We start from the raw sequence: 19,058 nt of genomic DNA on the forward strand, positions 1-19,058 counted from the left end.
CTGGTCAATATCCAGTCTACACGATGAGCAATCATGTTCCTTCTTGTGGAAAATCTCTCGGACTGTGCAGTTTATTACATCTGTCAGTGCATTCATTGTGGAACTATACAGGTTAACACACTTACATGCGGTGAGCCAGATCCTGCTTATGTGTTTTAATTAAATATTACCTGATCCATTTCAGCATAGTTGCACTCGATGTTCAGATCAGCACCATTAAAGTCAATAGGCAGATTCAATCTGGCTGACAAATAGCCCACTCAATGAGAACTTCGTGAGAAAGTTAAACGAAGTTCCCTTCAGCAAACAAATCATCTGCATTTCCAAATTAAAGAAAGGTCCCGCCGAGATTTGAACTCGGATCACTAGATTCAAAGTCCAGAGTGCTCACCATTACACCACATAACCCAAGCCACAGTCGCAGGCTGAAAATCGTCGCTCAAATCTTGTGCCATTTTGAACATCGTAGAGAAATATCAGTCCCATTGTCCAATCCCGTCAATGGCCAACACCAATTCATATTTACATTGTCCTTGCTGGCTCCCCCTGTAAAAATGAGTAGGCTACCTTCAACTGCATTACAGTTCACTGTAGCTGACTATACTCAATGAACAATGTTAGCATCGAACTGATAGAGACATTACTGCGGTAAATCTACTGAACAGCAACAGCTTATCATAGCTCTGCTTTCACCACGCTGGAAGCCACTGTGAAAATATAAACAATTTCAAATCTTCGCAGACAGGAAGGAGTGTGTGAGTGCGGACAATTGGCGCTGTACACATTCCTGTAATCAGTATCTGGGAGAATCAGGCAGATGGGATCCTGATGGCCTTGTGGTTAGGATTCGACACTTTCAGGGTCACAGGCTGTCTTTGATACATTCAGATTTAATGATTTTTTTTATAAACAAACCAGCAATCCTTCCTAGTCCAAAGCAGCTCTGCCAGAATCGGTGGAGTGAGATTTGCACTTTTGATTCCGGGTTGGAAATGTCACATGAGCAGCAGGTCAAGAACAAACACAGATAGTGAAAGACAGTGATATGATGTAAAACGCTGCCGACAGAGATGGTGATACAAGGTCAAATCTGGATGGTAACGGGTCAAATTTAACCATTTGTTTTGACAGAATTATCACTCATTTCTGAATAAAATGACAAGAAAACTTCTCCATGAATGGAACACTAAACTTTTTGACCTTGACCGATTGCAAGCAGTTTCCATTCAGGAAGCAGTAACTGTGAGATTAACAAAGCAGAATGGAGAAAGTCTCAGTTTGAGAGGCGGCACTGCCGGGAGAATAGAGAGCTGAAGTTCACCCAGAAAAACAGCAAAGTTTAAAAACAACGGGTTTTGAAAACTTCAGCGGGAATCTCAACCTAAAGCAAAACAATTTTCACTTGTCCATGAAGGATTAGCAGGTGACAGGCAGCGCCGTGTATTACTGTGCACTGAGAGCCACAGAGAATGAGGCTCTCGCTGGCCTCATAGATAATCTGGCACATGGTGATAATCAATGATTCAATGTCAGGGCAACACATGGGGTTGAACATCAGAGAAAATTTACTCATAGTGAACGTGACAATACAGTCCAATGCCTCACTGAGGTTCAGGATTGTCACTGTTGGGGAATTTGACATATACTCATAATTTACTCATATTACTATCGGATCAAGTCCAATCCTTCCCCATTCACACAAACCCGCAGATCTCCCAGGTGAACAACGTCATCAATCTGTACTTTAACTGTTCCAGATCTTTCAACTGTCTGACAGAGCACACCTTTCAACAGTGATCAAATATCAAAGGCAGAATCAGAGTTGCTACATACTGAAGTCGCTGAGTTAAAATTACTGACTGTAACATGTGTACTTTATAAACAAAAGCCCCCAGTTGCAAACAGTCGAGATAACAATATTTGGCAGATTAAAGTTCACAAATGCTGATGCGGTGAGTTTGTTTTCACCAGTTTCGACTTTCACTCGAGGTGTCAGAACTGCTTTGTAGAAAGTTAAACAATTTTATTTTGCTGTCTACTGACGTATGGGCTCGTTGGTCTAGGGGTATGATTCTCGCTTAGGGTATCTCAAGATATTAGCATGCGAGAGGTCCCGGGTTCAAATCCCGGACGAGCCCTTTGTTCGCTTCTTTTTGACCAAGTCAAACATTGTGATTTGTTTAAGGCGCAAACGGCGGGATGGCTTTCTGCTGACTGGCTCCGAAAAAAAAGGCGCAGAGCTTTCGAGCACGGAAAGAGCCCACTCAGACACCCACATGGCAGGAGCCCACACTCATCATGTCCGCGTCTGCCATGTGACATCTGGACAGGAAACATTCGTTCTGATTCTCGCTCCACAGATAGTGCCAGAAATACCGACAGCACCCAGTATTTTCTGATTTTATTTCAGATTTCGAAAGCCCGCAGTATGTTACGTTCTATTAGGCTTTATGTTTTGGGCTAGCAAGTGCTGACAAGTGGCAAGTAACATTCGCGCCACACAAATGCCAGACAATGTCCATCACCAGTAAGAGAAAATCTAATCACAGCCCCTTGACATTCAATAGTTTTTCCATCACTGAATCGCCCACTGTTAGCAGGTGAGAATGATCTCTCCCCACTGTGACTGCGCCGATGAATCTACAGCTGGGGTGGGTAATCGAATGCCTTCCCACAGTCTCCACATTTCCATGGCTAATTTAACCTTGGAGCTGGACAACCAAAGCGAGCTGAATGAGAGGCAGCGACAGAAACGGGAAGAGAAGCGACATGATACCGTTTGGTAAATGTCTTGTGCCCGTTACCCTCCGTGATGAATTCCTGCCGTGTGTTACCTTCCAAGTTTCACAGGAGACACAGTGATGAGGTTGGTGGGTTTTGGAAATTGAAAGTGTCACATGAGCAGTTTGCGGGAGTATTTCACCTCACTGTCCATTTCCTGTGCCAGCTAACAGGAATCACTGCTTTCATTGGCTGAAACAGTCACTTGTGTGAGATATAAACATGGCAATGTGAAGGATAAACTTGCATTTGGTGAAAAAACACAGAAATAAATCAAAAGGCAGGTGGATCATGGATGAAGTAATATTTTATGAAACTTGCACAAGCTTTCCTGGTGGTCTAGTGGTTAGGATTCGGCGCTTTCACCACCGTGACACCGGTTCGTATTCGCGCTCAGGGAATGTAGGTTTATTGCTGTACAACAATCCTGTGTTACTTCTAGTTCTGTCGGAATCAGTATCAGGGAGATTTCCTCTTTAGTATCTGAATTGCAAATGTCACATTTAAAGAACAAAGTAAAACGGGAGCGACAGGCTACAAAGCGCTGATGATACAAAATGCGGATGATTATTGGAGGAAAGATGAAAATGATGCATTAATAAATGGGTAGAAATCATTGCCCCCTTAGATATTTGCGAGACGAACGCTTTTAAATGTTGATGTTGGGGATAAGTTGTACAATCAGATTGAAAGTAACGGTTATCTTCCTGAATTCAGTGACATGGGCTCTCAGTCTGACCATCGGAACCTGCAGCAACACAGCCTAGTTGAACATTGCAGACAGGCAGTTTTCCTCTGTTATGCCTCCAGCTGTTTCTGTAGTGTAGTGGTTATCACATTCACCTTACACGCGAAAGGTCCCTGGTTCGAAACCGGGTAGGAGCATTCATTAAGCTTCCTCATGTTGGATAAGGGAAAATTGTTAAATTTAAGTTTACTGCTCAACATTATCCGAAATTCAGTGTTAAAGACATGTTATCATTGCTCTGATTTCACCCTCAAATACTTTCTGTGAAATAAGGTGCACTGACGAGAAAGTTCGATTTTGACATCGAGCATTTATTCCCATCCCGTTCATTCTCCAACAGAATTTAATGGGTTTATAGGAGCAGACTAATATGGTTAATCACCATCTGAAATATCTGATAGTTCTGTGAGCTCAAACAGACAAATACAAGTGATACTGTAAGTGAACTAGGGGAAATGGTGAACATTTCACAGAAGAATTTTTTTTTTAAATCGTTTTTCATCTCTAAGAAACAGGAAAAGCCACTCAGACAGATAAGGGAATCGAAACTCAGTGGGGATCTACTGGACTTTCCTGAAATGGGCCGGAATGTATGCGCCTGAATGTTTCACACCCATAATAAAAAACGCTCAAGTGTCATGAACAGATAATTCTTGATTTTCCTCCATTTAAATGAAGTTGACTTTTTTTAAAAGCTAACGATAGTCAATCTCAAAAATGTGATTTGTATTACCCGGTGATTCGATTGGTTCTGTTGGTCAGTTATGTTTTCAATTCAGTGATGTTCAAATTCAGAAATATTTAATTCATAATGAAGACGTATGTGTTAAATGCATTGATACGAAATATTGAAATGAATAGTGAGTACAATTGTACAATGAACTTTGATGAAGTGTCATCTGGCTCGAAAAGTCGGCCCTTTTCACTCCTTACAGGTGCTGTCAGACATTGGGAAAATTTGCAGCATTTCTTCTTTTCCCATCCGCAGTAATTTGCTTTTATCACTGAGTACAATTGATTCAGATTATTCGAAGAAAGATGAAAATGATGCATTAACTAGTGGGCAGAAATCATTGCTCTCTTAGATATTTGGGAGACGGAAGCGTTTAGCTAGCCAGGCAGCCGAAATAGCTCAGGTGGGAGAGCGTTAGACTGAAAATCTTAAAGGTCCGTGGTTCAATCCCGGGCTTCGGCAGCATGCCCTTGCTGGTTTTCTGTGCTACCTACTAATTGGCACTGTGTTTTGTCTCGCACTGTCTTCAAACCTCATTTCACACAAGCTGTAACAGACCACATACCCATCGCAATTTCCATCCTACCAGATGTTGTTATATTTCCTCCTTGTTGGATTTCACTTCTTTAAAAAAACTTCCTCTATTTCTAAACACTCCCGATGTTAATGAAAGGTGATGGAGGTGAAGGCTTATCTTTGTTTCCTTATGCACACATGCCATGTAACATCCTGAGTTTTTCCAACCTCATCACATTTCAGTGCAGATGTCAGGTCCGCTTTTACATGGCAGTGAAAATACATTCAGCAAAATCCCAGTTGTTACTATACTACACCAAGCCTCATTTGATTATACACCGTTCATTCTGCCAGTTATTACAGCACAGAATTAATTCTCGGCTAATGCCACAATATTTCATATCTCTGTTGTGACTCCATTAGACCCCCTCGCTCCTGATACTGCACCAGAACACGCATTACACACGGCTCCATCTCTGTTATTACATTGCAACCTGCCACGTATGATGAAAGATTGACAATATCTCACTCACTGCTGCACCAGTCCATCTCCCTCTTTAGACCGAATAATATCCTGACTCTAATTATTGACCAATTTTATGTTTCAATTATTGCTGTACTTGTCCCTGTCGAAGCTTATATCAATCTAAGGCCTTAAACAGAAATTACTGCAGCAGGCGAGACAGCCAATGAAAGAATAAGAAACAGCGACGAAAACGAGCGCTTCACAACATCTGCAATAGCAAAGGAGATCCACGAGATGGCAGTGAAGCAGTGATTTTTGGCACGAACACGAAACATAGAACGTCTCAGTTATTGCTGCAATAGATCTAGCCTTTGTCTACCCTGAACTGGACACAGATTATATGATACAAAATCATATTTCCGACTATATGACAGTGATTCTCAGTTGATTCTGCACTCAGCAAAATCCCGCTTGTTATTATCTTGCACCAAGTCTCATTTGAAGTTACACAGGGTATTCTGGCAGTTATGGCAGCACGGAATTAATTCTTGGCTGATGTCATTATACTCCATATCTCTGTTCTTACTTCACTGAAACCTTTCTCTCCTGATACTACACCAGAACATGTTACTGATTGCATACACGAGGCTCTATGTCAGTTATTACATTGCTGGAATCTGCCACGTATAAAGGAACCTCGCCAATATCTCACTCACTGCAGCACCAGTTCACCTCTCTGTTTATACCGAATAATACCCTGTCTCTAATTATTGTTCCATTCCATCATTCAGTTATTGCTGAACTTGCCCCTGTCAAATCTTACATCAATCTAACGGCTTGGCCTGATTTTTTTCTTAGTTTATATTATACAATGTTCAGCACCACACAGAATTATACTAGGCGCGGTGTCAGTTTTATTGTGTTAGACGTTCTCTCCTTTATTTCTGCGCGAAAGCATACCACAGTTCATATTACACATTATCCTCTCTCAGTTATTACTTTATTCTGCATTGCCTCACGTTTTAGTCCAGCGGGCCACATCTCTGTTTATATCAGACTAGATCATGTCCCTGGTGTTGAAAAAGAAGGTGCCATTTTGCAGGTGTCAGATTGTGGTTCAAGTGGTCTGACGTGGAAATTAAAATAACAAAAGGATCGTGGACAAAGCAAATTGTAAAACCCGCTGTAATCTGTTGGTCTGGTGGTTAGAGTTTGAAGCTTTCACTGCTGTTTTGATTGCAGGTCAGGGAATGAAGATTTATTGCCCTCCTCCAATCCGTGACAATAAATATCAGTTATTTCCTGGCAGAACGCTCAATCTCAGTCTCGCCTTGTATCCTGTCCTTTCTCAAGTGAAGACCCTGAGCCAATTCAACAGGAAACCATATTGTTCTTTCTGGGGTCCAGACGAGGTTAATTCAGTTTAAATAGAGCGGGCTCTTCACTGCAGCTCATTGTGTTTCTGACTGGAGATGGGTTTTGTTTGCTGCACATTTCAGGATCATCTCTCAGTAATCACCGGCAAGAATATTCCCTTCCCGTGGGGAACACTAAAGAAGTCAAGGGCATTAACCACCAAACTTCCGATAAGCATTCTCCAAGGCGGCCTTCAAGACACACGACAACACAGAATCTCTGATCAGAAACTGATAACCCAATTCCATATACATGAGAATGGCCTCAATCGTGATCTTGGGTTCATGTCACACGACTTTTAACCCCCACCATTTTTCCTGGGCTTGCAAAATCCTACAAACTGGCCAGGCGTGAGACAATTCACACTGCTTTAACCTGTCACTATCCCACTCTCCACTCGCATTTTCTGCACCCGAAATGAATGATTTCGTGAATCATGTTTTTTTTTCCAACAATAGACAGCAGTTTCATGCTCATCAATGCATTTCTATTCCAATCTTATTTGTTGTATTCAAATTCCACGACCGTTCTGGTGATTGCCAGATGATGAGCTGGTGGGATTAGACCACTGGACGATCCGCTCACCTAAAACAGATGCTCCAGGTGAGGCTCGAACTCACAACCGCGGCATAGCCCGCTGGCTGTACTGCTGTATAAGTACCGCGCGCTAACCGATTGCGCCACTGGAGCACTACGTTACGCACATTTTTGTCCGGTTATTAAAGGCTCCCGCAGCGTTACCTCCGTTAATAACCGCTATTCGAGGCCACATTTCAGACCGGGAAACAAACCCATCAACGATTCTCTTTTCCCCGGCTCCACAGTGAGTGAGACAGGGAGAAGCAGCAGGATTATATCCCGCAGTCTCCAATCGCCAGCAGAAAGCGGCGACTGCAGCTTCAATCAGCGGGTTACTGCCCATCCCCGGGACACAAGATCCAAACCCGTTCAAACCTCCCCAGACACCGAACACAAGCTCACCAATACGCAGATAGATTATATCCGGCTCACTGAGCCTTCGAGTAGCATTTACACAACACCCGAGTGATTCACAGACAAAATTCACACCAACTTTCCAAAACTTTTCAGTGATAAATTCCTCCATTTGGTTGAAAAGCTGAGTGTTGGGAATCTGGAAATGAGCACCATGGGATTTGTGTTATTCAGTGACTTCTTTCCCAGGGTTAGCCTCAGGTTTGTAATTCCATTTGTGTTGTATATTGAAGTGAATCTTATATCAAAATTAGAAGAAAACAAGAGAACTATTAAATCTTGGAAGAAATCCTGAGGGAAATGGATCACAATAGTTGGAAGGAGGTGCAGTTGTGAATGGTATTATTGATGATTGAGTGGAAAGTATTGGATCGTTGGGCTGCTGGTGGTCGGTTCCCTTCCCTCCCGTTGAATTCCTCCCTGTGATAAGAGACACGGATTTATTTTACCTGCCCTTTCATAAGAGAAATGGAATAACCAACACACTACAGCAGTGCTGCAGGATCAACGGAACTAAACAGACTTGTATAGAATTGTAAACAGTGCGGTCATGCTGCAGTTCTGGAATAGGTTTTGCAGAAATTGAATTGTGGTCAGTGACACACTAGTTTAGAATATATTTACTGGCTACTGTCTCAGTCTCTGTGGCGTAATTGGTCAGCGCGTTCGGCTGTTAACCGAAAGGTTGGTGGTTGGGGACGACCTCTTCCTATTTTCTCACCAACGGCAAACACTTACCTGTTGGCAAAGGGTCAGTGGGTGCTCATAATACATAATCGCTCTCAACTGTTCCCGACTGGACTGTTATCGGGTGTTACCAACATTATTTAATGACAACTGACTTCAAACATATTGCACATAACATTATAGACATACTTCCATTATACCATTAAACTTAAAAAGAAAACAATCGAAACATGAACTTGTGGCTGAGCATTTGTTCCTATTCCACATCCCTACTTCCTTTCATTCCTGGATAGATCATAAATCTGTTGAACCCAAACTGAAATGTGTTCAATGATGTAACATCAGAACCCGCTGGAGTAGAGAATTCCCAAGATTCACCAGCCTTTGAGTGAAGCAATTTCTCCTCTTTGCTGTCCTAAATCATCAGCGCCTTCTCCTGAGATTGTGTCCCCGTGTTTCAGATTCCCGGATCAGGAGAACTAACGTTTCAGTTTTGTAGTACTATTTATTGTTTCTCGTTAAAGATGTTGAGATTTTCCAGCATTTTTATAGGAGGAACCAGTAAGGGCAATGCGAGTATGAATGGGTGTTGGCCATTGAGGGGATTGCTCAACGGGATTTACATTTCTCTCTGCTATTCAAGGTGGCAGAAATATTGAATGAGGATTTTCGCTGTGCCTGTGTGGTTCCGTGGTGTAATGGTGAGCACTCTGGACTCTGAATCCAGCGATCCGAGTTTAAATCTCGGTGGGACCTTGTTTTCACATGCAGATGGTTGATTTGCTGAAGAGTGTTTTGTTTAAATGTATCACAAAGCACCAATCGAGAGGACAATTTGTCAGCCAGTTCAATTGGTATGACAATGCACAGACTGATAATCCTCTGGTTCCAGGTGTCTGCAATGTCAGTGCTTTTCGTTTTTTTTGCTGCTCTTTAATTCCTCTGTTGGAAAATAAAAAGAAGCGGTTTGTGTCGCATAACAGCAATTCGATTCGAGTCTGGCAATTATTGAGCAAGTGTGTGTATGTGTGTGTGTGTGTGTGTGTGAGCGTGAGAGAGAGAGATAGAGAGTGTGTAGGTGTGTGTGCATGTGTGATGTCCCCGACTTGCCCCAAATTTTATAAATTGCCGCTCCCCCTATAAACTTGCCCTAATCTAGTTCACCTCGATTAATTCACTCCTCAATCTCCTCTCCAATGGACAACAATCCCAGCATCACAAACCAGAAACTTCTGGCTAATTTGAACTTTTCAGAATAAAACTGACTCCGAAGAAATTCCTCCATCTGTTTTAATTGAAATTTGTCAGCTTAAAAAAAACTCTGTATTTTGCTTCTTAAAATTAAACATGCTTAAAAGAAATTCTTCAACAGATTTCATCAACTTTTTTAGAAAATATTTTCACCATTCTGAAAAATGTAATGTTTCCATTTTTTTTCGAGAAATTTCCAACTTTTAAAAGGTAGGTTAAACTTGCTGACGTAGTTTTCCCAAATACCTTAACGAGAATTTTTCATTTAAAAAAGAAACATTTTTCTTTCAAAAGAAAAGTTTTCTTCATTTTTTTTGTCAACATTGTTTTTTGAAAAATAAGTAGCTAAGATAAATATCTTCACAGAAGCTGATTGCATTTGGTCAACATTTCCCTGAATTGGTCTAAAATTAATGAAAAAAAATATTTTTCATCAACACGAACATGGAGTTTTTAAAGTAAAGTGACATAACGAGCCAGCCAGGAGTCGAACCTGGAATTTTCTGAACCGTAGTCAGACGCGTTATCCATTGCGCCACTGGCCCACAGCAAAACTGCCTGCAGCACTATTTACATATCCGTCCGAAGCTTCAAAATTGGCGGAAACATGGTCAAAACATATTCGATTTAGTGAGGAAATGTTACATAATTGAAATTTGCTATTCTCACTCGCAGTCATTCTACTTTGCCTTGAATTGAGTTAACCTGCTGTGTTGGAATTCGAACCCTGGTTCTCAAAGCGTCATTTGCTTCTCTGCGTTATCAATCCAGCGTCAACAACATGGCTGGAAACCGCACCCCTCCCGCCAGTGAACCCACTATTGAATATTACCTGAACACAGATCTCACAATCATATGACATTGGCTCTTACTTCAGCCTCAAAATACATTCAGGAAAAGACAAAAGTGCTGAAAATTCATGACAACACAGAGCAGGAAAGAAGATAGACCGATTCTGACTCAGCACACATTTTATCAGTTCGTTCAGTGGCTAAAAGAGCTGGTCAGATGCTGGGAATCCTGCAGGAGTAACTTACCTCCTGACTCCCAAAAAACATCGGACATAGAACAGTACATCACAGTACAGGTCATTCGTCCCATGATGTTGTGCTGAGCTTTGTCCGAACCCAAGATCAAGATCAAGATCAAGCTGTCCCACTCCCTATCATTCTGGAGTGCTCCATGTGCCTACCCAAGAACCGCTTGAAAGTTCCTAAAGTGTCCGACACCACTATCACAGCAGTGAGTCCATTCCACACCTCAAACACTTTCTGAGTAAAGAACCTACCTCGGACATCCCTCCGATATGAACCTTATAGCTATGCCCCCGAGTGACAGCTACATCCACTCGAGGAAATAGTCCCTGAATCGGTGGAACAGTCCACCATCGACGTGGCACAAGTCAGGAGTGCGATAGAATGTTCCCCACTTGTCTGCATGATGCAAGAATCCACCAAAGGCACCTTAAACAGCACCTTCCAAACACAAGACCACTTCCACCCGGCAGCCCCCCCGCACCCCTCCAACACCACACAGACAACAGCATCACCAAGCCTCTCAGCATTCTGTGTAGCGGGAATGTTATTTGCCATTTGTCAGCTCCAAACACAAACATAAAGTAGCCGACTGCGGACTTTCGAAATCTGAAATAAAAACAGAAAATACTGGGTAATGTCAGTACGTTTGGCACTATCTGTGGAGCGGGAATCAGAACTAACTTGTCCCGTCCAGGATGGGTGTGGGCGCCTGCCATGTGGGTGTCCGAGTGGGCTCTTTCCGTGCTCTTAAACTCTGCCTTTTTACGGAGCCAGTCAGTAGAAAGCCATTTGGTATTTGGTTTGTTGCAGCTTGTGTGAACTGATGTTTGAAGACAGTGTGAGGCAAAATGCACTACCAATTAGCACAGAAAACCAGCAAGGTGATCCTGCCGAAACCCGGGATTGAACCAGGGACCTTCAGATCTTCAGTCTAACGCTCTCCCAACTGAGCTATTTCGGCTGGTGGGTAACCTAGATGCTTTCGTTTCCCAGATATCTAAGAGAGCAATGATTTCTGCCCATTCGTTAATGCATCATTTTCATCTTTCTTCAAATAATCTCAACCAAATGTCCTCAGTGATAAAAACAAATTACTGCGGATGGGAAAAGAGGAAATGTTCCAAAATCTCCCAATGTCTGACAGCACCTGTAAGGAGTGAAAAGGGCGGACGTTTCGAGTCCAGATGACACTTTATCAAACGGAGTTACTCCGATCGAGAAGACAGACAGGAACACAGGCTGAATGGCTGTTTGTCGATATAAGTGACAGAATTGCCAACATTGAGACTGCAATCCCTGCCCAGAGGATGGGTTGGGACTTTCTAACTGAGGTTCAAATCCTGTCATTTTCACCTCCCGTCATTTCTCATCGTGACTTATTTTTGTTGAAAATTATTGGAAATAAAGCAATGGGTACAAAGATGATCAAGTCATTACAAATCTCTCACATCAGCAACACTGAAGGTCCAGTGATCAGGATCGGCGCCGTGACGAGATTTCGACTCCCAGTCACGGAGTGAATCATTTTTTTGTTCAATTCTTTATTTAATGAAAACACGCCCCACAGCGTCTGTGAAGGGAACAACATCTAAATCTTCCGGCTGGATGAACTGGCATCGGAGCTGGAGAAGTCAGAGATGTAACACTAACGATAAACTCTGAAGAACATACATGCCAGATACACAACATACATGTCAGATACACACACAGCACACATGTCAAATCATGTCACTTTCAAGGTGTGTCTTTTAACACGGGAGGGAAAGGAACTGATCACCATTTTTATTATGGGATTGAAACATTCAGGCACATAAATCCGGTCCGTTACAGGAAAGTCCAGTAGATCCGCACTGAGTCTCGATTCCCTCATCTGTCTGATTGGTTTTTGTTGTTTCTTAGTGATGAAAAACGATTTAAAAATATATTCTTCTGTGAAATGTGTGCCATTTCCTCTAGTTCACTTACAGTACCACTTGCATCTGTCTTTTTGAGCACACACTATTATCAGATATTTCAGACGGTGATTAACCATATTAGTCGGCATCTAAAAACCCATTAAATTCTGTTGTAGACTGAACAAGATGCGGATAAGTGTTCGGTGTCAAAATCGACTTCCCTGTCATTTCGTCGAAATAACGTGTTTATAATTTCACAGAAAGTATTTGAGGGTGATATCAGATCAACGATAACGTGTTTAACATCGAAGTTCGGTTCATGTTGAGCAACAAACTGAAATCAAAGAGTTTTCTCTTCCACCACACGAGAAAGCTTAATAAATGTTTCTGCCCGGTTTACGAACCGGGGACTTTTCGCGTGTTAGGCGAACGTGATAACCACAACACTACAGAAACAGCTGGGAATGCATGATAGCGAATCTGCCTGTCTGCAATGTTCAACTACGTTGTGTTGCTGCAGGTTCCGATGGTCAGACTGAGAGCCCATGTCACTGAATTCAGGAAGATAACCGTTACTTTCAATCTGATTGTACAACTTATCCCGAACACCAAAACTTAAAAGAGTTCATCTGGCAAATATCTAATGGAGCAATGATTTCTGCCCATTCATTAATGCATCATTTTCAACTTTCTTCGAATAATCTCAATCAATTGTACTCAGTGATAAAAGCAAATTACTGCGGATGGGAAAAGAGGAAATGCTCCAAAATCTCCCAATGTCTGACAGCACCTGTAAGGAGTGAAAAGGGCGGACGTTTCGAGTCCAGGTGACACTTTATCAAACGGAGTTACTCCGATCGAGAAGACAGACAGGAACACAGGCTGAATGGCTGTTTGTCGATATAAGTGACAGAATTGCCAACATTGAGACTGCAATCCCTGCCCAGAGGATGGGTTGGGACTTTCTAACTGAGGTTCAAATCCTGTCATTTTCGCTTCCCGTCATTTCTCATCGTGACTTATTTTTGTTGAAAATTATTGGAAATAAAGCAATGGGCACAGAGATGGTCAATTCATTACAAATCTCTCACATCAGCAACACTGAAGGTCCAGTGATCAGGATCGGCGCCGTAACGCGGTTTCGATTCCCAGTCACGGAGTGAATCATTTTTTGTTCAATTCTTCATTTAATGAAAACACGCCTCACAGCGTCTGTGAAGGGAACAGCATCTAAATCTTCCAGCTGGATGAACTGGGATCGGAGCTGGAGAAGACAGAGATGTAACACTAACGATAAACTCTGAAGAACATACATGTCAGATACACAACATACATGTCAAATACACACACAGCACACGTGTCAAATCATGTCACTTTCAAGTTGCGTCTTTTAACTTTCTGCTCTCCACCTCAGACATTTCCACATTCATCAAAAATCCCCCACCTCAAACCCCATCCTGCTCCTCAATCCGCTGATAATGCTATTCGTACCGCAAGGTGGCGATAGCATTTGGCTCTATAGCTCAGTGGTTAGAGTACTGGTCTAGTAAACCAGCGGTCGCGAGTTCAATTCTCGCTGGAGCCTCCATACAAAATTTAGCTACAATAAACCGTAGGAAAAAGGCAGGTAGAGTGGGAGGTGGAACAGAGTGCTCTTCTGAGTGTAGGGGCAGATCGGGTGCAACTTTGGAAAGTAAACCGATTTTCTTCTTCGTGAAAAAATATAGAATGACCAGAGCATATTTGAGGAGCTGAAAAATATAAATGTTGATATTAAGAACAGAATAGATGTATTTACACAAGGAATACACATGTAGGTGCAGCAGTTAATTGGAAGGGAAATTACATTTTGTTCTTACTGGAGGCAGACTGGAGTTTAAAAATAACGAGGTGTTTCTCCTGTTACACAGGGTTTTGTTGAAGTCAGGTTGAATATTCTGCGCAGATGTGACAGTCACATTTAAAAATGTTTATGCTTTGCATTAGAAACGGTAAGGAGAAGGTTCATCAGATTGCTCACTGGGGTCAGTGAGTTGTCCTATGATGAAATTGTCTGTAGTTTAGAAGAATATGAGGTGATCTCTTTGAACCTACACAGTTCTGATTCGGTTTGATGGAAGAAGGCTGAGAGATTTTCTTTTTTCTGCTGTTCGGGAATCTGACCCAATGCGGCACAGATTATCATTTAGGGCTAAGATAAGCAGAAATTGCTTCACTCAAAGGGTGAGAATCTTTGGCATTCTCTGAACCTGACAGTGATGTATGTCCCATCATCAAGCACGTATAAAGTTGGGATAAACAGGTTTCTGATTTCTTGGAGAATTCAGGGATATGGGGAGTTGCTGGAAAAACTAAGTTATATCTAAAGATCAGCCATGATGATATTGAATGGTGGGAATCTCGATGGACCGAGTGGTCTGCTCCTCCTCCTATGATTCATGTTAGAATAAAAACATTTAAAAGCGTTTGTCTCGCAAATATCTAAGGGATCAATGATTTCTACCCATTCATTAATGCATCATTTTCATCTTTCTTCCAAAAATCATCCGCATTTTGTCTCTTCAGCGCTTTGTAGCCTGTCGCTCCCTTTTTTCTTTAAATGTAACATTTCCAATTCAGGTACTAAAGAGGAAATCTCCCTGATACTGACTCCGACAGAACTGGTGCAAACCGGGAAGTAACGCAGGATTGTTGTACAGCAATAAATCCACATTCCCTGACCGGGAATCGAACCCGGGCCGCGGCGGTGAGAGCGCCGAATCCTAACCACTAGACCACCAGGGAAGCTGATGACTACGCTATAAAGTATTATATTATCCATGAGCCACCTGCCTTTTGTTTTGTTTCTGTCTTTTTATTCACCAAATACAAGTTTCTCCGTCACATTGCCATGTTTATTTCACAGACAAGTGATATAAACTTGTGGCCACAGTGCAGAATCCAAACCACTGATCCAACAGGGAAGCTGGCAGTGACTTTCCCAATCAGCGGATCATCATCATTTTAGCCATTCTCTTCGTTCTGTTCCGTCACACAATAGGCAGGTTTCTCATTAAAAAAAAATACTCTGCTTATTTCCACACTTGACACCTGTCATCAAGCCCGTGGTGGTGAAAACGATGACTTTGCACCATTGGAACACCCTGTTCCGCCATCACCAGCTCAGTGTTACCTTGTCCATCATTCCTTGTGTCAAATAAAACATCCTCCAACCTTACGTTCTGCCCCTTTTAAGGACTGACCCCTGATTTCATAATCAGACAATGCAGGGTGAACCTATCAGACTAATTAAAATTTACAAAAATATGAATAATAGAACTTTTCCCTCAGTATTCAATAAAAAGGATTCGGAAAAAAAAAAATCTGCCCAGTTTCATTCCATGGGATTCGGACGGGATAATTATTGTAGGATTATTGCTGCAATTGGCTGAACACTTCCCTGGTGTTGAAAAAGAAGGTGACATTTTGCAGGTGTTAGGTTTTGGTGCAAGTGGTCTGGCGTGGAAATTAAAGTAACAAAAGGATCATGGACAAAACAAATTGTAACACCCGCTGTAATCTGCTGGTCTGGTGGTTAGAGTTTGAAACTTTCACTGCTGTTTTGATTGCAAGCCAGAGAATGAAGATTTATTGCTCTCCTCCAATCAGTGACAATAAATATCAGTTATTTCCTGGCAGAACGCTCAAATCTCAGCCTCGCCTTGTGTTCTGTCCTTTCTCAAGTGAAAACCCTGAGACAATTCAACAGGAAGACATATTGCCCTTTCTGGAGTCCAGACGGGGTTAAGGACAGTTTAAATGGAGCCGGCTCTTCACTGCAGCTCATTATGTTTCTGACTGGAGATGATTTTTGTTTGCTGCACATTTCAGGATCATCTGATTCGGATACGATTTCCTCATGGCCCATCCCAACACCACGGATTCTGATATATTTCAGTATTAATGCAATGAAAATACATGATTATGACACTTTGCTGTGTGGTAGTGTGGCCGAGCGGTCTAAGGCGCTGGATTTAGGTTCCAGTCTTTATTGAGGCGTGGGTTCGAATCCCACCGCTGCCAGAGTTGGTGCAAGTTTTTGACCTTGGAGTTGAAATCCAACAGCTCCGGTTGGATACAGGAGTGTGCGCGGTTCCGTTTTTGACAGATGCCCCTCTCAGACCAGAATATTGCATTTGACTCATCAATCGTCAGTTCCGATACGACACACCAAAAAAAAACACGCACCGACCTCCTCTGGGACCCAGCGGTCAGTGTTCTTCCTCCCCCAGTATGTCCCCAGAGTTCAGAACCTGTGGCATCTTCTTCAGAGTCTTCAGTGTACAATCGATGGAGGCGAATATCATGCGAAGGCCATCTCCACACCCCCACTGCTTACCTTCAAAAAACAGAGCAAAAGGAAATTGAGAATCGACGAGCTTAAGGATAGTTTAAATGATGCTGTCCGTTCATTGTGTTTCTGAAGTGAGATAATTTCTGTTTGTTACACAGTTCAGGCTAACCTGATTCAGAGAACGAGCAGGCTCAATCCTCCCGATGGCCCTTCCCAACTGCATTAGTTTAAACAAATTTCAGTAACATTGTCATTAAATAATATGCTTGCTGCACTTGGTAGTGTGGTCGAGCGGTCTAAGGTGTTGGATTAAGGCTCTAGTCTTTATGGAGGCGTGGTTTCGAATTCCAGTGCTGCCAAAATGGGTTTGAATTTTGATCCTTACTGCTGTAGTCTCAGAGTTCAGATTGAAAGCAGGAGTGTGTGCAGTGTCATTTTCGTCATGTGATTTTTCTGTGAAACGTGCACTATTTTCTCTAGTTCACTTACAGTATCTCTTGTATCTGACTGTTTGAGCACACACGACTATCAGATATTTCAGATGATGATTAACCATATTAGTCTGCACCTATAAACCCATTAAATTCTGTTGGAGACTGAACTGGATGCGGATAAATGCTCGGTGTCAAAATCGAACTTTCCCGTCAGTGCACGTTATTTCACAGAAAGTATTTGAAGGTGAAATCAGAGCAATGATAACATGTCTTTAACATCGAGGTTCGGATAATGTGCAGCAACAAACTGAAATCAAATAATTTCTCTTCGCCGACATAAGCAAGCTTAATGATTGTTTCTGCCCGGTTTCGAACCGGGGACTTTTCGCGTGTGAGGCGAACGTGATAACCACTACACTACAGAAACAACTGGGAAACTGATGAAGCAAATCAGCCTGTCTGCAATGTTCAACTAGGCTGTGTTGCTGCAGGTTCCGATGGTTCGACTGAGAGCCCATGTCACTGAATTCAGGAAGATAACCGTTACTTTCAACCTGATTGTACAACTTATCCCGAACAGCAAAATTGAAAAGCGTGCGTCTCGCAAATATCTAAGGGATCAATGACTTCTACCCATTCATTAATGCATTACTTTCATTTTTCTTCGAATAATCTCAGCATTTGTATCATCAGCGCTTTGTAACCTGTCGCTCCCTTTTTTCTTTGTTCTTTAAATGTGACATTTCCAAATCAGATACAAAAGAAGAAATCTCCCTGATACTGATTCTGACAGAACTGGTGCAGACCGGGAAGTAACGCAGGATTGCTGTACAGAAATAAATCTACATTCCCTGACCGGGAATCCAACCCGGGCCGCGGCGGTGAGAGCGCCGAATCGTAACCACTAGACCACCAGGGAAACTGGCTAATTCTAAAATATTAATTTATCCATGAGCGACCTGCCTTTTGTTTTATTTCTACACAGGGACACAATCTCAGGATAAGGCGCTGATGAGGAGAAATTGCTTCACTCAAAGGCTCGTGAATCTTGGGAATTCTCTACTCCAGAGGGTTCTGATGTTCCATCATTGAACACATTTCAGTTTGGGTTAGACAGATTTATGATCTATCCAGGAATGAATGGAAGCAGGGATATGGAATTGGAGCAAATGCTCAGCCACAAGTTCATGTTTCAATTTTTTTAAAGTTTAATGGTATAACGGAAGCGTGTATATATATATATATATACATGATCATATATATATATGATGTTATATGTAATATGTTTGAAGTCAATCGTCATTAAATAATGTTGGTAATACCAGATAACAGTACAGCCGGGAACAAATGACAGCTATTTTTTATTGGCACCCACGGACCCATTGCCAACAGACAAGTTTACCCGTGAATGCTGATGGTGAGAAAATAGTAAAATCCCGTTCCTGGGTGGTCTTGAATCACCAACCTTGGGGTTAACAGCCGAAATCGCTAACCAATTGCGCCACAGAGACCATGAGAGCAACCGCTAAATATATTCTAAACCAGTTTGTGACCAATGACCAAATTCGATTTCTGAAAACCTATTCCAGAACTGCAGCATGACCGCACTGTTTACAAATGTCCTCCACTCACACAATCCTGTGAGGTGTCTGTACTGATCTTATTGTGGCATCATGAGCGTTCCACATACAACATGACTTGCATCTATAAATTCTCATCTTGAACATTTCAATTGAAATTTCAAGGCTGCAGAACCTTTTTGAGCAGA

The 19,058-nt window shown here is 42.2% G+C and overlaps 14 non-coding genes across 14 annotated transcripts; 6 read left to right on the forward strand and 8 right to left on the reverse strand.

Moving 5' to 3' along the window:
* Window positions 1–336: 336 nt before the first annotated feature.
* On the reverse strand, window positions 337–408 carry trnaq-uug (transfer RNA glutamine (anticodon UUG)). The gene has a single exon. It is a non-coding gene; the product is annotated as a tRNA-Gln (tRNA).
* A 1,640-nt stretch (window positions 409–2,048) lies between these two features.
* On the forward strand, window positions 2,049–2,138 carry trnap-agg (transfer RNA proline (anticodon AGG)). The gene is given in 2 exon segments: window positions 2,049–2,084; window positions 2,103–2,138. It is a non-coding gene; the product is annotated as a tRNA-Pro (tRNA).
* A 1,455-nt stretch (window positions 2,139–3,593) lies between these two features.
* trnav-uac (transfer RNA valine (anticodon UAC)) lies at window positions 3,594–3,666 on the forward strand. Its single transcript has one exon. It is a non-coding gene; the product is annotated as a tRNA-Val (tRNA).
* A 984-nt stretch (window positions 3,667–4,650) lies between these two features.
* On the forward strand, window positions 4,651–4,724 carry trnaf-gaa (transfer RNA phenylalanine (anticodon GAA)). The gene has a single exon. It is a non-coding gene; the product is annotated as a tRNA-Phe (tRNA).
* A 2,531-nt stretch (window positions 4,725–7,255) lies between these two features.
* trnai-uau (transfer RNA isoleucine (anticodon UAU)) lies at window positions 7,256–7,350 on the reverse strand. Its single transcript has 2 exons — window positions 7,313–7,350; window positions 7,256–7,291 (listed from the first exon to the last, which is right to left on the reverse strand). It is a non-coding gene; the product is annotated as a tRNA-Ile (tRNA).
* A 1,674-nt stretch (window positions 7,351–9,024) lies between these two features.
* trnaq-cug (transfer RNA glutamine (anticodon CUG)) lies at window positions 9,025–9,096 on the forward strand. The gene has a single exon. It is a non-coding gene; the product is annotated as a tRNA-Gln (tRNA).
* Window positions 9,097–10,063: 967 nt separating this feature from the next.
* On the reverse strand, window positions 10,064–10,136 carry trnar-acg (transfer RNA arginine (anticodon ACG)). Its single transcript has one exon. It is a non-coding gene; the product is annotated as a tRNA-Arg (tRNA).
* Window positions 10,137–11,516: 1,380 nt separating this feature from the next.
* trnaf-gaa (transfer RNA phenylalanine (anticodon GAA)) lies at window positions 11,517–11,589 on the reverse strand. Its single transcript has one exon. It is a non-coding gene; the product is annotated as a tRNA-Phe (tRNA).
* A 1,316-nt stretch (window positions 11,590–12,905) lies between these two features.
* trnav-aac (transfer RNA valine (anticodon AAC)) lies at window positions 12,906–12,979 on the reverse strand. Its single transcript has one exon. It is a non-coding gene; the product is annotated as a tRNA-Val (tRNA).
* Window positions 12,980–14,035: 1,056 nt separating this feature from the next.
* Window positions 14,036–14,108, forward strand: trnat-agu (transfer RNA threonine (anticodon AGU)). The gene has a single exon. It is a non-coding gene; the product is annotated as a tRNA-Thr (tRNA).
* A 1,127-nt stretch (window positions 14,109–15,235) lies between these two features.
* Window positions 15,236–15,307, reverse strand: trnae-cuc (transfer RNA glutamic acid (anticodon CUC)). The gene has a single exon. It is a non-coding gene; the product is annotated as a tRNA-Glu (tRNA).
* A 1,196-nt stretch (window positions 15,308–16,503) lies between these two features.
* trnal-uag (transfer RNA leucine (anticodon UAG)) lies at window positions 16,504–16,585 on the forward strand. Its single transcript has one exon. It is a non-coding gene; the product is annotated as a tRNA-Leu (tRNA).
* A 1,059-nt stretch (window positions 16,586–17,644) lies between these two features.
* trnav-cac (transfer RNA valine (anticodon CAC)) lies at window positions 17,645–17,717 on the reverse strand. Its single transcript has one exon. It is a non-coding gene; the product is annotated as a tRNA-Val (tRNA).
* Window positions 17,718–18,137: 420 nt separating this feature from the next.
* trnae-cuc (transfer RNA glutamic acid (anticodon CUC)) lies at window positions 18,138–18,209 on the reverse strand. Its single transcript has one exon. It is a non-coding gene; the product is annotated as a tRNA-Glu (tRNA).
* Window positions 18,210–19,058: the final 849 nt, after the last annotated feature.

Source organism: Carcharhinus amblyrhynchos, unplaced genomic scaffold (assembly GCF_965287045.1).
Source record: "Carcharhinus amblyrhynchos unplaced genomic scaffold, sCarAmb.v2.hapA scaffold_38, whole genome shotgun sequence".
NCBI classification, from domain to species: Eukaryota; Metazoa; Chordata; class Chondrichthyes; order Carcharhiniformes; family Carcharhinidae; genus Carcharhinus; species Carcharhinus amblyrhynchos.